The sequence below is a fragment of the Coenobita brevimanus genome, chromosome 43 (genome assembly GCF_032717465.1).
Source record: "Coenobita brevimanus isolate Jiangsu-jjx chromosome 43, ASM3271746v2, whole genome shotgun sequence".
Classification (NCBI taxonomy): Eukaryota; Metazoa; Arthropoda; class Malacostraca; order Decapoda; family Coenobitidae; genus Coenobita; species Coenobita brevimanus.
The window spans coordinates 33,318,451-33,342,043 of NC_136996.1; the positions used below are offsets into that span (position 1 = coordinate 33,318,451).

The 23,593-nt window shown below is 43.8% G+C and overlaps 1 long non-coding RNA gene across 1 annotated transcript; it reads right to left on the reverse strand.

Annotated features, from left to right (window-relative positions):
• Nucleotides 1-11,944: 11,944 nt before the first annotated feature.
• Nucleotides 11,945-21,197, reverse strand: LOC145397770 (uncharacterized). Its single transcript, XR_013897032.1, has 4 exons — nucleotides 21,019-21,197; nucleotides 17,329-17,494; nucleotides 15,073-15,303; nucleotides 11,945-12,190 (listed from the first exon to the last, which is right to left on the reverse strand). It is a non-coding gene; the product is annotated as an uncharacterized LOC145397770 (long non-coding RNA).
• Between the last annotated feature and the right edge of the window lie 2,396 nt (nucleotides 21,198-23,593).

Here is a 23,593-nt window from a genome sequence, read left to right on the forward strand (position 1 = left end):
GTACCATCTATCGTTTGTATTTCAAGATGTTCAGGGTTACTTTCCTGGGAAAAACCTTGTTTTTTGCCAGGGAAGCCAACGCCTGCCAGCCAGATCGTGGAAGGGGAGAACGTTGTGACTTCGGCTGCTGCCCAACACCCTTCAACTGCGGTATGTAGTGGTTGTTTTATGTAGTAATAGATCCATATCGTTTTAACTTCACACTGTACTGCATACTAGCTCCAGAAAGTATTGGTGTGGGGTGTGATCGACGACTACCGAATAGATACTTTTAACTTGACATGTAAGGTGACATGTGGGTGCTTTTATATAGATATTTGTGTAATTACAAGCTTGTGGAATGGGAACGACAAAATATATGCCCATACATAACCGCTGGCAACTAAGCAGGAATTTAGGTCTGCCAGCATGCGGCCGGAACAACTGGCGCATCCCAGCACCTTTCGTCGCATGTCTCATGTTCACACTAATGTGTGCACCGATACTTTCTGGAGCTAATGTACATAACTTATCATTTATTTGATTAACACGTGAGAATGGAAATAGCTAATGATGAAGCTGACCGAAGTAAGTGACAGAAGTAAGTGACGAAGTAAGTGACCCTGGAGTCGCCACCAATACTTTTATGTATGAAATAACATTACTTTGTCTACAGATTATCGTCGCATTGCACTATATACTGTATTTTGACGGCTTATTTTCAGTTAGCTAATTAAGAGCAAGGAGGGTCGAGCCATTTACAAGATATACTGCCGGAATGAATAGAGACGGGAGGGTGGAGGGAAAGCTGGCGGGAGGAGTGACGGCTGGAGGGAGAAGTGGATGCGCGAGGGGAAGAATGGAAATGGGGGAGGAGAGTTAAGGTGGAGGTGAAGGGTGAGTAGGGATTAGGAAGGGCTAAGGATGGGAGATTTGGGAGAAATTAAGGACAGGTGCATTCATGAGGGGAGGGGAGGCATGGGATGTGGGAGAGAACGAACGAACGAGAGAAGAGAATGTTGAGAGCGGGGAGGATGGGGTGTAGTAGGGTAGTAGAGGTAGATATTGCGTTGGAATGATAGATGTCTGTCGTTACTACCTAATTAACCTACCCTTACACTACCTTGCCTTGCCTTGTCTTGCCCTACCTTACCATATCCTGCTTGTCTTACCTTGCCTTGCCTTACCTTGTTTTACCTTATCTTACCTTGCCTTACCTTACCATACTTACATCACCTTACCGCAGCTCCAAGACGAAGACGTCATCACGTGCATTTTACCGCGTGAATAAATTATATCATTCCTGTGTATACAAGTAACATCATTTTGATACCGACGTACTTTCCACTAATAATACTGAGGTGTACTGAGCAGAAGAAATCGCTATGGTGTTACGTCCCCTCCCAAGGCACTCACTCCTACACTCAATATGTACTATCAATTGCATCATTATTGCCCCACAGTTAGGCTCCTTTGACTCACTCTCCTGCATGAAATCGTCCGGCGTTTGTTGGATTAGAATATTCATACTATTGTGTCCTGACAACGAGGGGATTCCCTGTCCAATAAATTATCTTCTCCCCATCTTCATTGGTGAGCTGTAACGAAAGATTAACACTAGAATAATTTGCTAATCCCGAAAAAATGAGGAAAGGGTGTCAAACCATATTATTGTCACTCTGTCACTGAGCTGCGGGAAATAGGCCTAGGCTGCAAAAGACGGAAAAATTCCTTGAAGTTAAAGTTTGACATTTTTATTTTTCGCTGTAGTTTCATTTTGTTCAGAATAGGAGCAATAGTTTTTTTTTTTTTTTTTCCGAGCTCCTACATTTCGAAGAGTCTCTCAAATTAATGTAATTGCCTAGTAATAGCAAATATGAAATGAAAGAAGAAAAAAAACGATTCTCAGAATAGAAGAAATTAATCAACTCAACCACTTCAATTCGATGAAGTACTATTGTTTCATTTATGCCACCTAAGACGATTTTACTCGATTAGTGAGTTTCCAAGAATGGGAGACAGGATACACTGTTCATCAGTCCCTTCACTACAAGAGGTCTACCTTAAGCTGTAATCTGGATGTGGCAAGAATAAGCTACGTCACTGGGTTCAAAGGGTTAACCACTTCACTGTTTAAGTCTTGCTAATTTCAGACAATGTAATTCAGTTTAGATAATTTTCCAAAGGGAGTGTTTGGATATAGCTTTCATTAACCCTTTCTAAGCCACAGATCTTTACTTAGCTGAAGAAAAGTATTTGGAAGTAAAAAGACAGACTTGATAAGACGTTAAAAAACAATATACTAATCATACACGACTCGACAGCATTGAATTATCTATTGAAATCAATAAAGCTTTTCAGAGTGGTATAGATAAGAGGTGCAAGTATGGATTATCACAAAGTTCTCACCGTAAATCTCAACGCCTCCTTCATCGCAAGTCACGTCTACGCCGGTGGCTCCTGGAGGTGAACGCCGTGTCCAGGTAAGGTGAGATGTTGTGTAGGATGATGTGGTAGATATGTCTGCAAAACTTGTGTAGCAATCTTCGTATTAAATGCCTTGAATGGTTATCGATCTTAATAAATGCATAGAGAAACGCACGCACACACACACACACACACACACACACACACACACACACACACACACACCGCTCGCTGGTGCAGTGGTAACGCTCTCGCTTGCCATCTGGTAGACGGGAGTTCGCGCCTCGCTCAGGTTGCGAAAAGTTTCACTGACGAAGTGGGTGGTTACTGTCCCCCTTGAGCAAGGGGACGGGTGTGTGGGTGTGTGAAGGTCACAGCCTTGCCCTTAGATCGGACTATATGAGCTCTCAGCTCCCTTCCGGGAGGGTAAAAGCTGACGATCACGACCATCAAGTGATCCTGACCGACCCGGTGTGCGTGTGTGAAGGTCACAGCCTTACCCTTAGATCGGACTATATGAGCTCTCAGCTCCCTTCCGGGAGGGTAAAAGCTGACGATCACGACCATCAAAGTGATCCTGACCGACTCGGTGAATTACACACACACACACACACACACGCCTGACGTATGATCAGTCAGTAATTATTTATAACCCAAAGCTAGAAAGATCAGCAACATAATATAAAGACGAGATCCAAACAGACTGCTGAGGCTGTAATGGTAAATGCAAAATTTCTCACAACGCCTGACAAATTTACCTTCGACGCAGCCCTACATTCAATGGTTGTAGAGTGAGCTGTTTCTCACTACAATGTTTTTCGAAATGACGACAGGCTTTCGATGTCCCTTCAAAATGCAAACGCTATAGATTACTCATTACCTTATTGGTACAGGTAATTTCGATCCTCGGTCAACAGTAGCAACATTTTTGTAAGCAAAGAATCGAAGATACAAGAAGCCGCAGATGCCAGGCTGCAGAAACAATCTGTGATGAAATTCTTGCAGTGTAACAATTGTGTAACAAAGTAAAATGCTGTTTTCATTCGCTGTATTTATATCATTATTGATGCATATTTCCATGCTTGCGTCCTTTTTTATGTTCTGCAGTTTAAGCACTTTTCTTCCTTTTATGTTTACAGTTAATCGAATTTATAAAAATAAAAGACTGCTTTACAAATTGCCAAATTCTTCACAAAATATTAGTTGTTGCGGAAAATATGCACGTTCAAATACAGTTAATGTTTCATTGAGCCATATTCAATGTACAGTAACAATGAAAAAAACTATTTATAAAACTGAACTAACTGTACCTGGTATGCCTATGTAGTGTCTTAATTTCTGAAAGAAAAAAATAAAACAAAAGAAAATGCCCACCCACTTAAAATTCGTGACCAGCATAATTTTCAAGTAACCTGATTCTAACAGCATTTAAGATAGACCGATGGTTTTGTGTGTGTGTGTGTGTGTGTGTGTGTGTGTGTGTGTGTGTGTGTGTGTGTGTGTGTGTGTAGCTTAGTCTCCCCTCGATTAACCCTTTCAGTGGGACAGACAATTTTTTTAAATTATTTTTTACGTTGAAGGATTTCTGTTACCTTATGACTGGCTACTGTATTATCAGCATTATTAAAAGTATGGACTGTATTCTAGCTAGCATAGAAGGCTTCCTAGCACCTCTTCATTAATGGTTTACTTTCCATATTAGACTTTAGCATACGACATAGACCTCTAGTGTTTAGATACCAAATCAGACAATACAGTTGGATGGTGGTGACGTTGCGGTTCAGAGGTGATGAGACCAAGGTCATCTTTGGGGGATATTTGTTTTATTTCAGATGTTGGCCTGAGCTCTGGGACTACCACAGGGACTACAACATCCAGACTACTCCTCCTTACGGTATGTAATGGTGGTTTGCTCTTATAGCCTACCCGATGTCCCAGGTATTTTTGGGTATTTAAGTGTTACTTTTGTGCGCATTTGATAGCACGTATAGTGACATTGGAGGGTTGATTTGACCAGGAAGGAAGTAGACTCATTTCATCCTCGTAAGTAAAGTTATCAGAATTTCTGCAAGCACGACAAAGGAAGTGGGAGGGGCCCTGTCCCCTCGGGTAGAAAAGCAAGTGGTTTATGTTAGCTTTACTACTGATATCGCTATTTATAGCCCATCAGGATAGTCTTGGTAATCCCCGTAGTGTTAGTCTTCATCAGTAGCCCCCGTTACTGCGTAGTCCTACCGTGGTTGATAGTCCATAGCCCCTTGGTTGACAGCCCATAGAACCCCCGTGGTGTGGTGCCCCATACCCCCCCCCCGAGGTGTGATGGCCAATAGCCCCCCCCCCGGGGTATGATGGCCAATAGCCCTCCCCCCTCGAGGTGTGATGGCAAATAGCCCTCCCTCCCCGAGGTGTGATGGCCCATAGCCCTCCCCCCGCGAGGAGTGATGGCCCATAGCCCTCCCCCACCCGAGGTGTGATGGCCCATAGCCCTCCCTCCCCGAGGTGTGATGGCCAATAGCCCTCCCCTCCCCGAGGTGTGATGGCCCATAGCCCTCCCCTCCCCGAGGTGTGATGGCCCATAGCCCTCCCCTCCCCGAGGTGTGATGGCCCATAGCCCTCCCCCCCCCGAGGTGTGATGGCCCATAGCCCTCCCCCACCCGAGGTGTGATGGCCCATAGCCCTCCCCCACCCGAGGTGTGATGGCCCATAGCCCTCCCCCCCCGAGGTGTGATGGGCCATAGCCCTCCCCCCCCCGAGATTTGATGGTCAATAGCCCTCCCCCCCCCGAGGTGTGATGGCCCATAGCCCTCCCCTCCCCGAGGTGTGATGGCCAATAGCCCTCCCTCCCCCGAGGTGTGATGGCCCATAGCCCTCCCCTCCCCGAGGTGTGATGGCCAATAGCCCTTCCCTCATCGCTGATACTCCGTGGTGATATGGAACTAGGCCTCTTTTACAATATCTTGGCCTAGATTTTGGTCTTCGCGCAGTTTATTTAATGTAGGTTAACAGTAGTTAAAGACAATGCCATGGTTCTCTATTCTTTCCATAGCATTTTATCATGACTAGCACTATATTCTAGCGATAATCTATTGATACAACTCTGAATTAATGATGGAGAGATGACATTATAGGCAAAGTTAGAATAGACAGTATACTGCAGTCAAGAAAGAACTGTGGAAACTGTGGTCTTGACATTCATTTTATGCTAAGGATTTGTGTGAAATATTAACTAAATTCAATTACATGAATTGTAATTTAAATTAGTACGGTGGAGGCTTCACAGCTGACCTTTTTTTTTTTGTTTGTTTGTTTGTATTTACCTATATAAGACCTACCCAAGCGTGTAGAAATGCCATGTGTAAACCACCATAGTCTGAACTGCTGATATACTAAGCCTCTGCTAAGGTTCCGAGAATGGAATCATGTGAAGTTTGTTAGTTTAATTTGTTTAAACTACATTAAAAGATAGCATGGATTTGAACTAATAAGCTTCTACCCCATAGGTTTCGTACGCTGGCTGCTGACCCTGCTGTCCTGGCGTACTAGTCTGGTCTTCCCCTGCCGAGTGGTGCCGGACTGTGTGCCCCTGGACTTTAACCACAACACTGAAGCTCCATAGACTTTTCTGCCTGCTACTAACCCTTCTGTCATGGCAAAGAATCTGCTCGTGTCCCTGCAGAGTGCTTGTACCTTTACCAGGTGCTGCAGAGAACTGGTGGTTTTAATCTTATATTTATAATGTTTGATATTTGATTTAGGTTAAGTTTATAGTCGATATTTTTACAAAAAGCTTATGGATCTGAATGATTACACTTATGCTCCACGGGTGTTGTGTGCGCCTGCTGCTGACCCTCTTTCCTGATGAACTTTGGTCTTTCCCCTGCCGAACAATAATGAAGAACTCTAGTCGTGTCCCTGCCAGAGAACTTGGGTCATCATGACCAAGCAGTCGTGCTCATGAGTGATTAACTGGTCCTGCCCCTGCCAAGTGATGCCAGAGATTGTGGTGGTCATATCCCTGCTAAATGATGCCTGAGGACTCTGGTGGTGGTTAAAACCCCTGCTAAGTGATACCTGAGGGCTCTGGTGGTGGTAATACCCCTGCTGAGTGATGCCTGAGGACTCTGGTGGTGGTTAAAACCCCTGCTAAGTGATACCTGAGGGCTCTGGTGGTGGTAATACCTCTGCTGAGTGATGCCTGAGGACTCTGGTGGTGGTAATACCCCTGCTGAGTGATGCCTGAGGACTCTGGTGGTGGTAATACCCCTGCTGAGTGATGCCTGAGGACTCTGGTGGTGGTAATACCCCTGCTGAGTGATGCCTGAGGACTCTGGTGGTGGTAATACCCCTGCTGAGTGATGCCTGAGGACTCTGGTGGTAGTAATACCCCTGCTGAGTGATGCCTGAGGACTCTGGTGGTGGTAATACCCCTGCTGAGTGATGCCTGAGGACTCTGGTGGTGGTAATACCCCTGCTGAGTGATGCCTGAGGACTCTGGTGGTGGTAATACCCCTGCTGAGTGATGCCTGAGGACTCTGGTGGTGGTAATACCCCTGCTGAGTGATGCCTGAGGACTCTGGTGGTGGTAAAACTCCTGCTAAGTGATACATGAGGGCTCTGGTGGTGGTAATACCCCTGCTAAGTGATACCTGAGGACTCTGGTGGTGGTCGTGCCCCTGAAGGAACTATGGTGGTGGTCGTGCCCCTGAAGGACTCTAGTGGTGGTCTTGCCCCTGCAGAGTGTCACTGAAGGGCTCTGGTGGTGGCCAGGCTCCTTCAGAGTATTGCTGAAGGACTCGGGTGGTGGGAACTCTGCAGGGTGCTGACGAAGGATTTGGATAGTCCTGTCCCTGGAGAGTGCTGCTGAAGGATTTGGATGGTCGTGCCCCTGCAGAATGCTGCTGAAGGATTTGGATGGTCGTGCCCCAGCAGAATGCTGCTGAAGGATTTGGATGATCGTGCTCCTGCAGAGTGCTGCTGATGGATTTGGATGGTTGTGCCCATGCTGAGTGTTGTGAAGATTTGTTGGTGGTTACAGTATTCTTACCCTTAAAAGGTTTCTGTTATAATGTTTAATATTGATCTGTTAAAAAGCCCATCACCAACTCACTCAATGCAGAATGATGCCATATGAGCTCTACACTGAGTGACCAGCCAAATGGTTTCCTGTACCCAGGAAACCATTTACAACGCTGGAAGGTAACCATTTAACCGGGGTTTCTGGCAGGGTTAAGTGTCCCCCAGATTCACCAATCCAAAATCACTTAATCATGGCAGTTGTTTCAGAGAGTCTCAGAGGGCCCAATACCTACCCAGGGCCCCAACGAAATGGGCAGACTCGCATGGCCGTGTGGAATGCGAGAGGTGTGAATGAGGAGAGCAAGAGGGTGGAAGTGGTGAATGTGTTCAAGAGTGTGAGACATGCTGTGATGGCATTCTATGAAACGAAGATGAAAGGGCATGAAGTGGAGGAGTGGAAGGGTGTGAAATGTGTAAGATCGGGAATGAATGGGCGAGGAAGATGTAAGGAAAGAGTTGCTTGGTTGATGAATGAGGTGTGGCAGAGTGGAATGAAAGACTACAAATGTGTCGGCTCGAGGTGTTTGTATGTCAATTTCAAGTTTGAGAAGGTGAAAGTGGCAGTGATTGTAGCATATGCACTGTGTGAGGACAGGAGTGAGAGAGAGAAAGACAGGTTTTGGGATGAGCTGGGTGAAATAGTGGAAGAAATGCTCAGGAACTATAAAGTGATCGTGATGGGGGATATGAACGAAAGAGTAGGCACTGGTCCTGAGGATGACATAGTGGGTGGTTATGGAGTACCAGGAGAAAATGATAATAGGAGTCAACTAAAGGATATGTGTCAGGAGAGGAGGTTGTGCATTTGTAATTCGTATTTCAAACACAAAGATGCACATAAATATACATGGTATAGAGGAAACAGGGATTGTGTTAAAGGAAGCCTGATTAATTACGTGCTCGTACAAAGGTCGATGACAGGAATGGTTGCTGATACGAGGGCTGTGAGAGGACGATGTGGAGGTCTGTCAGAGCATATGATTGTGGTATGCAAGATCAAGCTGAGAGGAGTGAGGTGGATCAAGAAAGAGAGGACCAGTCAGGGAGAAAGACTGAAAGTTGAGAAGCTGAGGATCAAAGAAATGGGAGATGATTACAGGACCACAGTAGAGGACGAGTTAGAATCGGTGAACTGGAATGAAATGGATCTGGACAGCCTGTGGAATGCATATAGGGATTGCTTAGTTAGGAATGCTAAAGTGGTGTGTGGTATGGCAAGAGCATCAACAAAAAAGAAGGGTACGGCATGGTGGGATAAGGAAGTTAAGAAAGTGGTGGAGGAAAAGAGGAAGAAGTGGCTAAAGTGGTTACAGGATAGGAGTTCAATTGAAATAAGAACTGAGTATATCGAGAGCAAGCAGCACATAGAGAGATTAGTGAAGAGGAAAAAGGAGGAGGTAAATGATGATCTGGGAAGAAAAATAAATGCGAACTACTCTGAAAATAGGAAGTTATTCTGAAAAGTGGTGTGGAAATGTAGAAGTGAAAGTGGAAAGAAATGTGATGGTGTGAAGAATGCAGGTGGTAGGTTACTAACCCATGGAGATAAAGTAAGGATGAAGTAAGGACCAGATGGAAAGAATATTTTGAAAGCCTGAGGAATGGGAATAGACAGAGCAGAGGGGCTGTAAATATGATTGGTTTTGTGGGTGTGCAGAGAAGGTATGCAGTGCCAGGAGACGTGACACTCGTACAGGTGAAGAGCGCCGTGAAGCAGATGAAAAATGGGAAAGCAGCTGGGGTTGATGAGGTGTATGCAGAGATGCTTACGTGTAGTGGAGAGAGTGGAATGAAATGCTTGTTGAAGATATGTAAGAAGGCATGGCTGTGTGAAACTGTGCCTGCAGAGTGGAAAGAGGCTGTGATTGTACCCCAGCACAAAAATAAAGGTGAGCGAAGTGAGTGCAAGAATTATCATGGCATAAGTTTTTTGAGTGTGGTAGGGAAGGTATATGGAAGAATTATTATAAAGAAAGTAAGAGAGATATCAGAAGTCCTAGTTAGTGATGAACAGGGTGACTTTAGGAGTGGCAGGGGATGTATTTGCAGTGAGGCAGATAGCAGAAAGCTTGTGAGAAGGACCATAAGGTGTTTATGGCATTCATGGATCTGGAAAAAGCATATGACAAAGTAGACAGAGCTGGATTGTGGAAAGTTTTGCGCATTTATGGTGTAGATGGTAAGCTGCGAGGTGCTGTCAAGAGTTTTTATGATGGTAACGAAACATGTGTAAGGGTTAATGGGCATCTAAGTGAATGGTTCATGATCGGTGTGGGCGTGCTACAAGGTTGTGTGATGTCACCATGGTTGTTCAATATATATATATGGATGGGGTGATGAGAGAAGTAAAAACACGAGTAATAGAGAAGGGGATGACATTGGTAATGAATGGTGATGGATGGAATATCCCAAATTTGTTGTAGGCCGTATGCTGATGATGCAGTACTGCTAGCAAGTACCGGACAAGAACTTGGTAGGCTAGTGCAGAGTTTTGCTGATATCTGTGAGCGTCGTGCCTTGAGAGTATATGTAGAGAAGAGTAAAGTGATGGTTATTGAGAGAGAAGGTGACCCCCAGTGTGATGTCACAGTGAATGGAGAGAGACTGGAATTGGTGAGAGATCAAATACTTGGGTACAGTGATAGAAAAGAGAGGAAAATGTGCAAAAGAAGTTGAAAGTAGAGTGACACAAGGAAGAAAAGTAGCTGGTGCAATGAAGGCCTTGATAAGAAAAAGAGGCTTGAGTGTTGCAGCTGCATGAGGCTTACATGAGGGAGTGTTAGTGCCAACTTTAACATACGGGTGTGAGACTATGGTGTGGCATGAAAATGAAAAGTCAAGAGTAAGAGCAGAGGAGATGGGACTGCTGAGGAATGTATGTGGAGTACAGAGGGTGGATAGGATAGTGTGATTCGAGAAAGGTGTGGAGTGAGGAAGTCTGTGGACACCAGAATCGAAGAGTGTCCTGAGATGGTATAGTCATGTGGAAAGAATGGATAACAATAGGGTGGTGAAAAAGGTATACCTGAGCGAATTTGAAGGAGGGAGGAGGTAAGGTAGGCCAGGGAGAAGGTGGAGAGATATGGTGGATGAGTGTTTGAGGAAGAGAGGTTTGGAAGTCGGTGAAGCTTGGGAACTAACAAGAGATCGAGCTGGCTGGATGAATGTTGTGAGGAGAAGTGCATGATCAGAGATTTTGGCATCCCTTGTGTGCATGGCAGCGTCCAGATTGACTCAATCAGATATGTTTGTGTGAAGCTGCAGAATGTGGTGAATGTTTTTGGCGTATCCGGTAGAGCCAGGATTCCGGGGGCTTGAATGATGAGTGAATGGAAGCGTGGCCTATTTGGATTGGGCAAGTTTGTGCTGTCTGGACATTGCTATTCCTCACCCTGCCCTAGGGTGGGAAAGGAGGTCCGGATGATGATGATGATGATGATGATGATGAAAAAGTTAATGTGCATTTAAACTAATAAGTTTCTGCTCCATAGGTGTTGTGTGCCTGCTTCTGACTCTGCTAATTTGGTAAACAACTCTGGCCTTTCTTCCTGAGGACTGCAAAGGATTCTGGTTGCACCTTCTGGTCAATGAAGAACTATGTCCCCTGCCAAGTGATGGCAACGCACTATGGTCATAGTCCCCTGCCAAATGATGGCGAAGAACTCTGGTCGTGGTCCCCTGCTGAGTGATGGTGAAGAACTCCGGTTGTGGTCCTCTGCCGAGTAATGGCGAAGAACTCGGGTCGTGGTCCCATGCTGAGTGACGGTGAAGATCTTTGGTCGTGGTTCTATGCTGAATGATGACGAAGAACTCTGGTCGTGGTTCTCTGCTGAGTGATGGTGAAGAACTCTGGTTGTGGTCCTCTGCCGAGTGACGGCGAAGAACTCTGGTCGTGGGCCCCTGCCGAGTGATAGTAAAGAACTTTGGTCATGGTCCCCTGCTGAGTGATGGCAAAGAACTCTGGTTGTGGTCCCCTCACGACTGAAGGCGGAGAACTCTGGTTGTGGTCCCCTTCTGACTGACGACAAAGAACTCTGGTCGTGGTCCCCTGCCGACTGATGACGAAGAACTCTGGTCGTGGTCCCCTGTTGACTGATATCGAGAAAATCTGGTCATGGTCCCCTGCCAACTGACGACGAAGAACTCGGGTTGTGGTCCCTTCCTGATTGATGGTGAAGAACTTTCATCTGCTCGTACCATGTTTCTAACTCTTGTAATAATTTTTTATGAATTAAAAAAAAATATGCAATATAAAATTGAAATTGTCATCTTGTTTTCTTACCTTTCACTTTTACGTAGTTTTTCAACTGAACTTTAAATCTGCCTGACTGAAAAGACTATTATACCTTTGAGTAACTTAACATATTAAAGACTGAAATATTTCAAGGCTGTATTATACAGGAAAAAAACTTGGGAATTTACAAATCTTTTATTAAATGGAAAATATAAACAAAAAACATGAGTTAAAAAAATGAAATTATCTTTCAAAAAAAGAAATTTGAAAAAGTAAAATGAAAAACTGCAGCAAAAATAAAAAATATCCTCCAAAACTGAAAAAAACGTGAAAAAAAAGAGCAATCATCAGCAAAAAATGGCCCCCAAATGCATTTTTTGGGGCCCCCAGAATGTATCTAATTGATTGCGAAGATTAATGGAACCAGGGTTTGCGTCGAGCCTTTCATAATCTGAAGACGTGTCCAGAGACAACCTGAAACAAGAGAAAGCCATTAAGAAAATTATAGGTATCCTCCAAAAATTCACCACCCCTTCCCCCTTCCTCCCTCACCATATTTAGGTAGCCAGCAAGGCATGAGAGGAAGGGCAAAGGAGTGGCAGAGTGTTGGAAAGGATACAAGGAGGAAAATGTAGCAAGTGTGTGTGTGTATGTGTGTAATTCACCGGGTCGGTCAGGATCACTTGATGGTCGTGATCGTCAGCTTTTACCCTCCCGGAAGGGAGCTGAGAGCTCATATAGTCCGATCTAAGGGCAAGGCTGTGACCTTCACACACGCACACACAAAATCACACACAATCATACACAAAATCACACCCTACTCAACTGACAAAGATTAACAGTCAAAATGGCATATATCAAAGGACTGAGTAGGGCCAATTAACCCCTTCAGTATGAGGACATTTCATTCCTGCTGACTCCACATCATTGTATGTGGCTTTCATGGATTTGGAGAAAGCATATGACAGGGTGGATAGACAAGGATTGTGGAAAGTATTAAGAATATATGGAGTAGATGGGAAGTTGTTGAATGCCGTGAAGAGTATGTATGCTTGTGCTAAGGCTGCAGTGAGTGTGGATGGTGAACTGAGTGAATTTTTCTCTTTGAAGGATGGACTGAAACAGGGATGGCTGCAGTGAGTGTGGATGGTGAACTGAGTGAATTTTTCTCTTTGAAGGATGGATTGAAACAGGGATGTGTCATGTCTCCATGGTTGTTCAATCTGTACATGGATGGGGTAATAAAAAGAGTACAAGGTAGGGCAGTGGATGTTGGAGTGGCCCTGACGAGAGAGGGTAGTGTTTGGAAACTCCCTGTACTGTTGTTTGCAGATGATACCGTGTTGTTGAATGAAGACAAAGGGGAGCTGCAAGGCTTGGTGGATGAGTTTGGGAGAGTGTGTAAGAAACAGAATCTAAAGGTGAATGTAGGGAAGAGTAAAGTGATGGTCTCTGAGAGAGGTGAAGTCCGTGAATGTACAGCAAGGTTGGATGGTGAGGAATTGGAAAATGTGAGTACGTTTAAGTACTTGGGTAGTGTGATGAGTAAGGATGGAGGTTTGGAGAGTGAAGCGCTTGAAAGGGTACAGCAGGGAAGAAAGGTTGCTGGTTCTTTGAATGCAGTGATAAGAAACTAGGAAGTGAGCATGGAAGTGAAAAAGTTACTACATGACAGTATTGTGATACCAACTCTAACGTATGGAAGTGAAGCTTGGACGTTGTTGGAAGGGCACAAGTCAAGAGTGAGAGCAGTGGAAATTAGTTATTTAAGAGGAGCCTGTGGAGTCACATGGAGAGACAGGCTGACAAATGAGGATATAAAGGAGCGTTGTGGTGTGGATGTGGATGTGATAGGAAGCGTTATGAGGAATACACTGAGGTGGTTTGGCCATGTGGAGAGGATGGAGGGTGAAAAACTGACGAAGAGAGTGTATGTGAGTGAGGTGGAGGGGGGGAGAGGGAGGGGGAGGCCGAGGATGAGATGGAGGGATGGGGTGGAGAGGTATATGAGAGATGGGGGTGTGAGTTGGGAGCAGGGCAGTGAAATGGCGGGGAACAGGGCGACGTAGAGGCGATTTGTTTGTGGCCACCCCGAACAGGATTGAGGCGTCTGGCAATAGATAGACAGACAGAAAATATTTCGGCTCGTAGTCAGTTTGGATACTAAAAATTTATTTGGCTCGTAAATCTGAAACCTTAGTGACCAAATGGCTTGCAACTATCGGCAGTTAGCAAGAGCCCTGGTAGAGGTGGAAACACAATGCAAAGACAGACAACTCTCCCATAGCAATTCTGTGTGTAGGTCCTAAGTCAATTTGCGATGGGTGCATGCTACTCACGGTCTGATTCCAAGTGCCTTTGGAGATTTTATAAGATCTCGTCCTTAGTTAACTATCCTGCAAATTATAATATCTTTTATCCAAGTGCCTGTACATAAGAGTCAAAATCCAAGCAGAGACTCTGAAATTATTACAAATCATAATACATGTATCAAATTTCTGTTTTTTCCCCAACAACTTCCAGCAGTTGCTGGGAAGTAATTATATACCTGCTTTTGACTCTTGGTTTAGCTTTCAGTACACTGAGAATATCAGCTGTACCATGGTCAACCCCAATACAGGAATTCTTTAGGTGGAAACATGGCATCATTTTTATATCAGATCAGATTACATCTGAATATCCTCTTTTACACAATGAAAAAACCAGGTGGCTCCCCTGCCTGCTTAAACAAACATTCCTAAATTTCCTCCATACACCGAAATGAGATGGTAGACTGCAGAGAAAGGGTTTATATTCAAATAAGCCTGGGGCTGCAAACAGCTACTGTTATGTTAACTGATGTTACTGAAGTCAAGGGCTTGAATTGTGAATGTGGCCCATTCAACTAGTCAGACTTAGTTATTTACTCCTTCATTTTCTTTTTTTTTTTCTGACTACACCCCCCTAACCATGGGTAGGAAAAGAGGTATGGTGATAATGATGATGATGATGATACTGATGCAGACTATGCTGAGAATATTAAGAAGGTATAAACAGCATACATGAAAAATGTTATCATATAGTATGCAAATAGTAAGTCACTAGAGAAGAGATGCTACAAAAACTCCTGTGCCATCAAGAAAAATGACATTAATTCTAACACATAACAGAAACACTAGACATATGGGATCAAATGGGCCTTTCCTAAATAGAGAAGAATCTTAGGCCTGAAAATTCTTAGGGTGCTAAACTGTCATACCAATGGGCCCTTCCTAGAGTGACATATCATACTTTGCGTATAAAAATTTTTGTGGTGTGGTGTGGCTGACTGACTAGGCCTGCATCTACATAGCATATGAAAAAGAAATCTGGTTTACCTTTAAGATCACAGCAGGATGAATGGATGCAGATGGTTTTAGTGCTGATAGCTTTCTTGAATTTCTGTCCATTAACAGCAGCTTCAGCCCAAGTTAGCCCACCGCAGAATAAAGGTTTCTCCTATCTTCTTCCACTCTGATATATTGGCTGTCAGCATGTTCCATCAAATCCCAGCAAATCTTGAGGTCAGAACAAGATGGCAAGATGAGGTCTGGGATCCACTCCTACATCTGCCGACAAAAATCATTATCAGTACCATCATCATCTTCAGTTCTGTTCTCACTATTATACATGGAGTAGTTATGATCCAGAAAAAAGAAAATACAGAAGTCATTATCATCAATATTTTCATTCATCAAGCACTACAATACCCATTCACTCACTCATGGTAAATGCTATCTATCTATTGACAGACGCCTCAATCCTGTAAGAGGTGGCCACAAACGAATCGCCTCCATGTCGCCCTGTCCCCTGCCATTTCACTGCCCTGCTCCCAGCTCACACAACCCACTCTCATATACCTCTCCACTCCATCCCCCCATCTCATCCTTGGCCTCCCTCTCACTTTCCTCATCAGTCTCTCACTCTCCATCCTCTCCACATGTCCAAACCACCACAGTGTGTTTCTCCTAACGCTTCCTATCACATCCACATCAACACCACAATGCTCCTTCACCTCCTAATTTTTCAGTCTGTCTCTCCATGTGATTCCACAGGCTCTTCCCAAATAACTCATTTCCACTGCTATCACTCTATAATTCTGTCCCCCCAACAACGTCAAAGTTTCGCTTCCATACGAGAGACTTGGTATCACAATACTGTCATGCAGTAACTTCATTTCCAGGCTCACTTCCCTGTTTCTTATCACTGCTTTCAAGGGACCAGTAACCTTTCTTCCTTGATGTACCCTTTAAAGCACTTCACTTTCCAAATTTCCATCCTTACTCATCACACTACCCAAGTACTTAAACACACTCACATTTTCCATTTCCTCCTCACCCAACCTCACTGTACATTCACTGACTTCACTTCTCTCGAAGACCATAACTTTACTCTTCCATACATTCACCTTTAGATTCCATTTCTTACACATTCTCCCAAACTCATCTACCAAGCCTTGCAGCTCCCCTTCGTCTTCACTTAACAACACAGTATCATCTGCAAACAACAGTACAGGGAGTTTCCAAACACTGCCCTCTCTCATCATGGCTGCTCCAACATCCACTGCCCCACCTTGTATCTCTTTTATAACCCCATCCATATACAGACTGAACAACCACGGAGACATGACACATCCTTGCTTCAATCCAACCTTCAAACAAAAAATTCACTCAGTTCACTATCCACACATATTGCAGCCTTAGCACCTTCATATATACTCTTCACAGCCTTCAACAACTTCCCATCTACTCCATATATTCTTAATACACTCCACAATCCTTGTCCATCTACCCTGTCATATGCTATCTCCAAATCCATGAAGGCTGCATACCAGTACAACTTCTTTCCCTTCCCTAGAAACTTTACCACTAATGATCTAAGAATGAATATCTGATCTACACAACCCATTCCCTTCCTAAAACCTCCCTGTTCTTCTCCAACTAATTTCTCTGTTATTTCCCTAACTCTGTTGAAAATAGTATCCTACCATATACCGGTACTTTTCCTATTACTCCGAGAAGACAAATGCCCCTATGATTACCACACGCTTCTTTTTCTCCTTTTCCTTTGTACTGAGGAATAATTATACCTGACTCCCAATCTTCCGGGACTTGGGACTCTACGTTCCTCCCAGGCCAATCTGCACATCTTCCACATTCATTCTATTACTATTTCTCCCCCATGCTTCAGCATTTCACCCCACACTCCATCAATTCCTAGGGCTTTTCCCATTTGACTTTCTTCACTGCTACCACAACTTCCATCCTACTGATTTCTTCCTCTCTTTTCACATCCTTCCATCCTACTGATTTCTTCCTCTCTTCTCACATCCCTCCTTCTCCCAGTCATTCCCCAACCACTTAGATTCGCATTACTTTCATTCTCTCAGTTCAACAATTCCTTAAACTGTTTTTTCCATCTTCACTTTTTCTTCCTTGTCAACTTGTAAGCTACCATTTTTATCTTTCACTTCCTGACAAACTTCTCTGACACCCTTGTCTAACTCTCTACCTCTTTCCAGAACATTTTCTTACATTCCCTCCACTTTACACTCAAATTCAGGGTAAATGCTGTGAGATGTAAACTTCACTCACCTTCTCACTCCATTCATAAAGGTTCCCTCATGCAAATGTCAAGGCAATGACTCTTCCTCTATTCAGTAACTCCCGACAAAAATGACTGACATACAAGGGTTCAGCCAAGATTTGCTGCCTTCTTCTTGGTGCCTTCCTTCCCGGGTTCATGCTTTCAGATATCAGCCTGTGAAAAGGATTAATGTCAGGAAAACATGCCATGTGTCCATATATCTAGAGTTACTATTCACATATTGTGCAAGACAATAAATAAAATAAAGTGTAAAACTTTTATATCATGGTATCCTACGGTTAATAGGAAGAGATTTGGTTAGATGGTGAACTCTCCTAGTATGCTGGCATACCATACATCACTCAGCACACATTCTGGTGCACACTGTCTCTTGGATTTAATGAAATAAAATCAATATACACCTTTTCATGAAACTAGTTCTATTACTTTCATCATCATCATCCGGATCTCCTTTCCCACCCTAGGGCAAGGTGAGGAGTAGCAATGTCCAGACAGCCCAAATCTGCCCAATCCAATAGGCCAAGCTTCCATTCGCTCACCATTCAAGTCCCTGGAATCCTGACTCTATCAGTTACGCCCAAAACATTCACCATGTTCTGCAGCTTCACATAAAGGTATCCGACAGAGTCAATCCATACGCTGTCACGTTAAGAAGGGGTGCCAACTCCCTGATCGTGCGCTTCTCCTCACAATATTCATTTCTTGTCAGTCCCTCAGCCTCACCGACTTCCACACCTCTCTTCCTCACACACTCATCCACCATATCCCTCTATCTTCTCGTCGGCTTACTTCTCCTCCTCCCTCCTTCAAATTCACTCAGATATACCTTTTTCACCACTCTATTGTTGTCCACTCTCTCCACATTACCATACCATCTCAGTACACTCTCTTTGATTCTGGTGTCCACAGACTTCTTCACTCCACATCTTTCACAAATCACATTATTTTGTACCCTATCCACTCCCTGTACTCCACATACATTCCTCAGCAGCTCCATCTCCACTGCATACACCTCATTAACCCCAGCTGCTTTCTCATTTTTTCAGCCACATCACAGCACTCTTCACCTGCGTGAGTATCATGATTCCTGGCACTGCATTCCTTCTCTGCACACCCCCAAAACCAATCATGTTCATACTGGCTCTGCTCTCTCTATTTCCATTCATCAGGCCTTCAAAATATTCTTTCCATTTGGTCCTTAGCTACTTCATCCCATGGATTAATAATCTACCACCTACAACCTTCACAGTTCTTTCCGCTTTCATTTCTACACTTCCGCAACTCTTTCCAGAACAACTTACTATATTCAGAGTACATTGCATTTTTCTTCCTTGATCAACATGTACCTCCTTCTTTTTCCTCTTCACTAGTCTCTTTGCATGCTTTTTGCACTCAATATATTCAGCTCTTATTTCAACTGAACCCCTTTCCTGTAACCACTCTACCCACTTCTTCCTCTTTTCCTCCACTGCTCTCTTAACCTCTTCATCCAACCATGCCATATCTCTCTTCTTTGTTGTTACTCTTGTCACACCATACATCGCTTTAACATTTCTAACTAAGCAATTCCAATATGCATTCCACAGGCTGTCCAGATCTATTTCATTCCAATTCACTGATTCTAACGCCTACCCTACTTTGGTCCTGTATTCATCTGCCATTTCTTAGATCCTCAGCTTCTTGACTTACAGTCTTTCTCCCTGACTGCTCCTCTCTCTCGTGGTCCACCTCACTCCTCTCAACTTGATACAGCATACCACAATCATATGATCTGACAGTCCTCCACAACGTCCTCTCATGGCCTTCATATCAGCAACCATTCTCAGCATCGACCTCCCTATGAGCACATAATCAATCATGCTCCTTTCAACACAATCCTTGTTCCCTCTATACCATGTACGGTATATTTATGTGCATCTTTGTGTTTGAAACAAGAGTTACAAATGCACAACCTCCTTTCCTGACACATAGCTTCCAGTTGCTTCCCATTATCATTTTCTCCTGGTACTCCATTAGGCTACAACCCATTATGTTATCCTCTGGACCTGTGCCTACTCTTCCATTCATATTGCCCATTATGATCACTTCATAGCTCCTGGACATTTCTCCCACTGTTTCATCCAGCTCATCCCAAAACCTGTCTTTCTCTCTATCACTCCTGTCCTCAAACAGTGCATACTCTACAATCACTGCCACTATCACCATTTCAAACTTGAATTTGTCATACATACACCTCGAGCTGACACATTTGTAATCTCTCATTCCATTCTGCCACACCTCATTCATCAACAAAGCAACTCCTTCCTTGCATCTTCCTCGCCCATTCATGCCCGATCTTAAACATTTCACACGCTCCTACTCCTCCACTTCACACCCTTTCATCTTTGTTTCATACAATGCCATATTGGCATATCTCACACCCTTGAACACATTCACCATTTCCACCCTCTTGCTCTCCTCATTCATACCTCTCACACTCCACATGGCCATGCAAATCTGCCCATTTGGTTGGGGCCCTGGGTAGGTATTGGGCCCTCCAAAGCTCTCCGAAACAACTGCCATGATTAAGTGATTTGAGATAACTAGGGAAATCTGGGGGGACACTTAACCTGGCCAAAAACCCGGTTATATGGTTACCACCCAGCGTAGTACATGGTTTCCTGGGTACAAAAAATTATTTGGCTGGTCACTCAGTGCAGAAACCATAAGGCATCCCTACAATGAGTGAGTGGCTGATGGGCAACCCCATCCACCACTTTCATTATTGGATATTCACTTCCCTTTCCACCTGCTAATCCTGTGATGCTTTGTTGGTAACAGCATACCCTCATTTTATGACTGTGATGCATTTCTGAAAAACAAACGTTTAATTAATTTTGTGTTGTAATCATGTACTGGGTAAGCAACGAAAAGATCACATACTGGTAATGAGAAATCAGGCATCGCAATGATTGTTTCAGAAAAAAAAAAAAAGCTAAATTCTTATTTACCTCATAAACAAATGACTAAGTACACTAAAGTGACTGTATCACATGGGTGTGCTGTTTCTCATACTAACTGGCAAACACAGGGTACCAGATATATGGTACAGTTTTACACTTTCTGAGTTCCTTTCATCAATAACAACAACCTTTTCATTAACCATTTCCTTGCTTTGATGAAGTTAGATTAATGCTTAAAATTGCCAACTTTATTGTCTTAATTCTCTTCCATGCAGTCTGACTAAGACAGATGAGATTAAATTAATGCTATGAGGGGTCTGAGGAGCAAAGTCACCCAGTAAGGTTACCATAAGTTAGATGTGATTAGGTTTGGACAAAACATGGGTTTTTCTGATTTGTTAGCAATTCATGTGACATTAACAGTGATCTTCCAGGAAAATGCTTCTTTTCTCTCCTTGGGCTCCCACGTTCAATAAGGGGATAGAGGAGGTAGGAAAAACATGGAAACGAGACAATTTCGAAAGGAGTCAAAATCAAATGAACCACAAAAATAATTAGAAAACCCATTTTATCCACAAAATTGTGTCTGCCTGAAAGTAAAAATTTATTCTTTGGGGAATTACAATTCAACAATAATGGGGTCACGAAATTAGGGTGGGTAATAGCACTACCAGTGCAATTATGTAGCATACAGAAGAAAAATAACAAAGGAGCAGAAAAAGAGAAGCTCCTTACCCATCTCAACAAGAAGAAATGCACGGGCACCACCATGCCTTAAAAGAGGAGATGATAAAATACTTCACTACACTGCACAACCCATCTTGGTGAACAGTTTTGAGTATCGGCCAGAGGTCTTTGTGTGAGGGTCATCACTGGTTCACCGAGGTGTGGCTTTTGAATCAGCACTAGTCAGAACATCCTGCCAAAAAGGAAAAATGGAATGGGGTCTTTGTGAAAGGCTAAAAAAATATGGATATTGTATAGCCTTGTATTCCTAGTTCCCACCGATCTTTGGCCTTCAACAAGTATCTTCGTTTCTTGCATCACATTAACTGAAGTCTAATTTTACTCATCTTACCAGTGCAAGACTTTTCTGACGCAGTGCGTCCAAATGAATGCGTTCATCTTGTACTACCAATATTAATATTGATGCCAGTCTAAGGGACCCCAGACAGACTCGGGAATGGGGGATACAGCTTATTTCCAGCCATTCTCTGAGTCACATAATCACAACACATGACCTACCCTACCGTAGTGGTGTCTGGGTCCTTCACAAAACGAAAAGGAAACCATCCAGTGTGTATCCACTTGAAATTCACCGCCATTATAGCACATACCGTCCTTACTGTTTATTTTGAGTATCTGTACCAGCGTTGCCACTCATGATCAGTGTATTTTTCAAGATGTTCAGGTAAAAACTTTCAAGATTGGGTAAAAAATTTCAAGGTACTATATATTAATAAAAATAATAAAAGTATACATTAAACTGAATCTCCGTTGCCATACAGTATTGGCATATGAACTTCCTGATTGTTGATTTTAATTATTTTTCCCGGGAAATTTTGAATTTCTAAAAGTGTTATCTAACCAATACTGCTCGAGTTACTACATTATATAAATCTGTTCTGAAAGGTACGTACTTTATCAACAGAAGAGCAAGGTGAATGTGGCTAATGACTGAATAAGCAAAATCTTCATTATTTATTCATGATACCAAACAGGCAACAAACTCAATATAATTAATATTCTGTTCAGAAGTACAAAAATAAAAATACATGTTAAAGATGTAAATGAAACAAAAAACTATGTTGAGTTTAACCCCTTCAGTACACGAGCTTTTCCTTAGTTGAATAAAATAAGCTTATGTTCTCCCCTCCAAAAAGATAAATAACTCTATGGGGCACGGTGGGACATATAACAGTAGCAATACGCATTTAAGTTAACACAAAATCATCAAAGTAATTAATTCTGTACAATCATATGACTGATTTTTTCTGCTTAATTTAGGTGATAATATCGCATGTGCGAAAATAAAAGAAGTTAATAAGATTTGAAAAATTTTACTTTTTTTCAAGATTCTGATATTTTTTACATTTATTTTTCAAGCTTTCAAGGTAGGGGTCTATTTTTCAAGACCTTGAAAAAAATTTCAAGCAGTGGCAACGCTGATCTGTACTACCATTGAAAAGGCGATCACGACTGAGTCTAAGAAAGGATCGAAATCTCTTCTCTCATCCCTCCGAATTTTGTTATTTCTTCGTAAGCAGTCTAAAATTCTAAATACGCACAAAAATTTCAACACCTATATTGTTATTTGTTTTAAAATAAAGGGATAAGGCGATTAGGAAATGTTTCCACTTCATCTCTGCGGAGTTGGACCACTGAGCTCTATAATATGCAGGGGCTTTCTCATGGGTAGCATAGCACCCACTGAGCTCATAATATGGAGTGGCTATCTCACTGATGTAGCCGCCGCCAGGGCGGCGCTGGTGTAGCGGCAGCCATGTTACACCTCGCCTGATGCTTACTAAAATACACACCTCCCGGACTCCGCCGCGTCGCTGCCGCCGGACCACCCACCCTGCCACCCGCCACCCCGCTGCCGAGCCGCAGCCCAGGAGGACACCACGGTGGGCCAGGTTAGTGTGAGATTGACCCAGAACGAGAAGGGCGCCGGGGCGCCGCCTATCTTGAGTCCCTCTTCCCCTCAACCGACCCAACGACAACAATGCAGGAATGAGAGACGACCTTATGAACGGAGTATCTTTCTCTCCCCGCATGTGGCAACCAGCCGTCGCAGGTTCTGTAGGGGGTGTAGAGAGCACTATGAGCGGCTATGGGCCATCTCTTATGTGTGTGGCTGCCGGCCGTCACAACTGCGGCTACAGGCCATTGCTAGCACACGGCTACAGGCCGTTGCTTGTGCACAGCTACAGGCCATTGCTTTATTTGTGCAGCTACCGGCTGTCACTGGGGTGCAGTCTGGAGCTAGTTTATTAGCTCCACCCTGATCCTGGCGAGGGCTGGATCGGTTGGAAGGTAATGCACCCGGACTGAGATGTTCGCGCAGGGTGCACTCTGTGGAATAGGGGCGCGTGGCCGTATGGGACATATGTCCATATCACTTGGACATCGCACGCACCCTACCTATCCCTCCATTGCCGCCTCCTGGGGGTGTTGTGATGCCCTCTGTTGCCAAGGCTGTTATTTCACCACCATCGTGGTGGGAAAAGTCACGTCCCTGTGGCTGGAGGTAGTAGGTCTTGGTGGTGCTGGTGTTGTGGTCTGGGGTCATGTGCTGGAGAAGAGT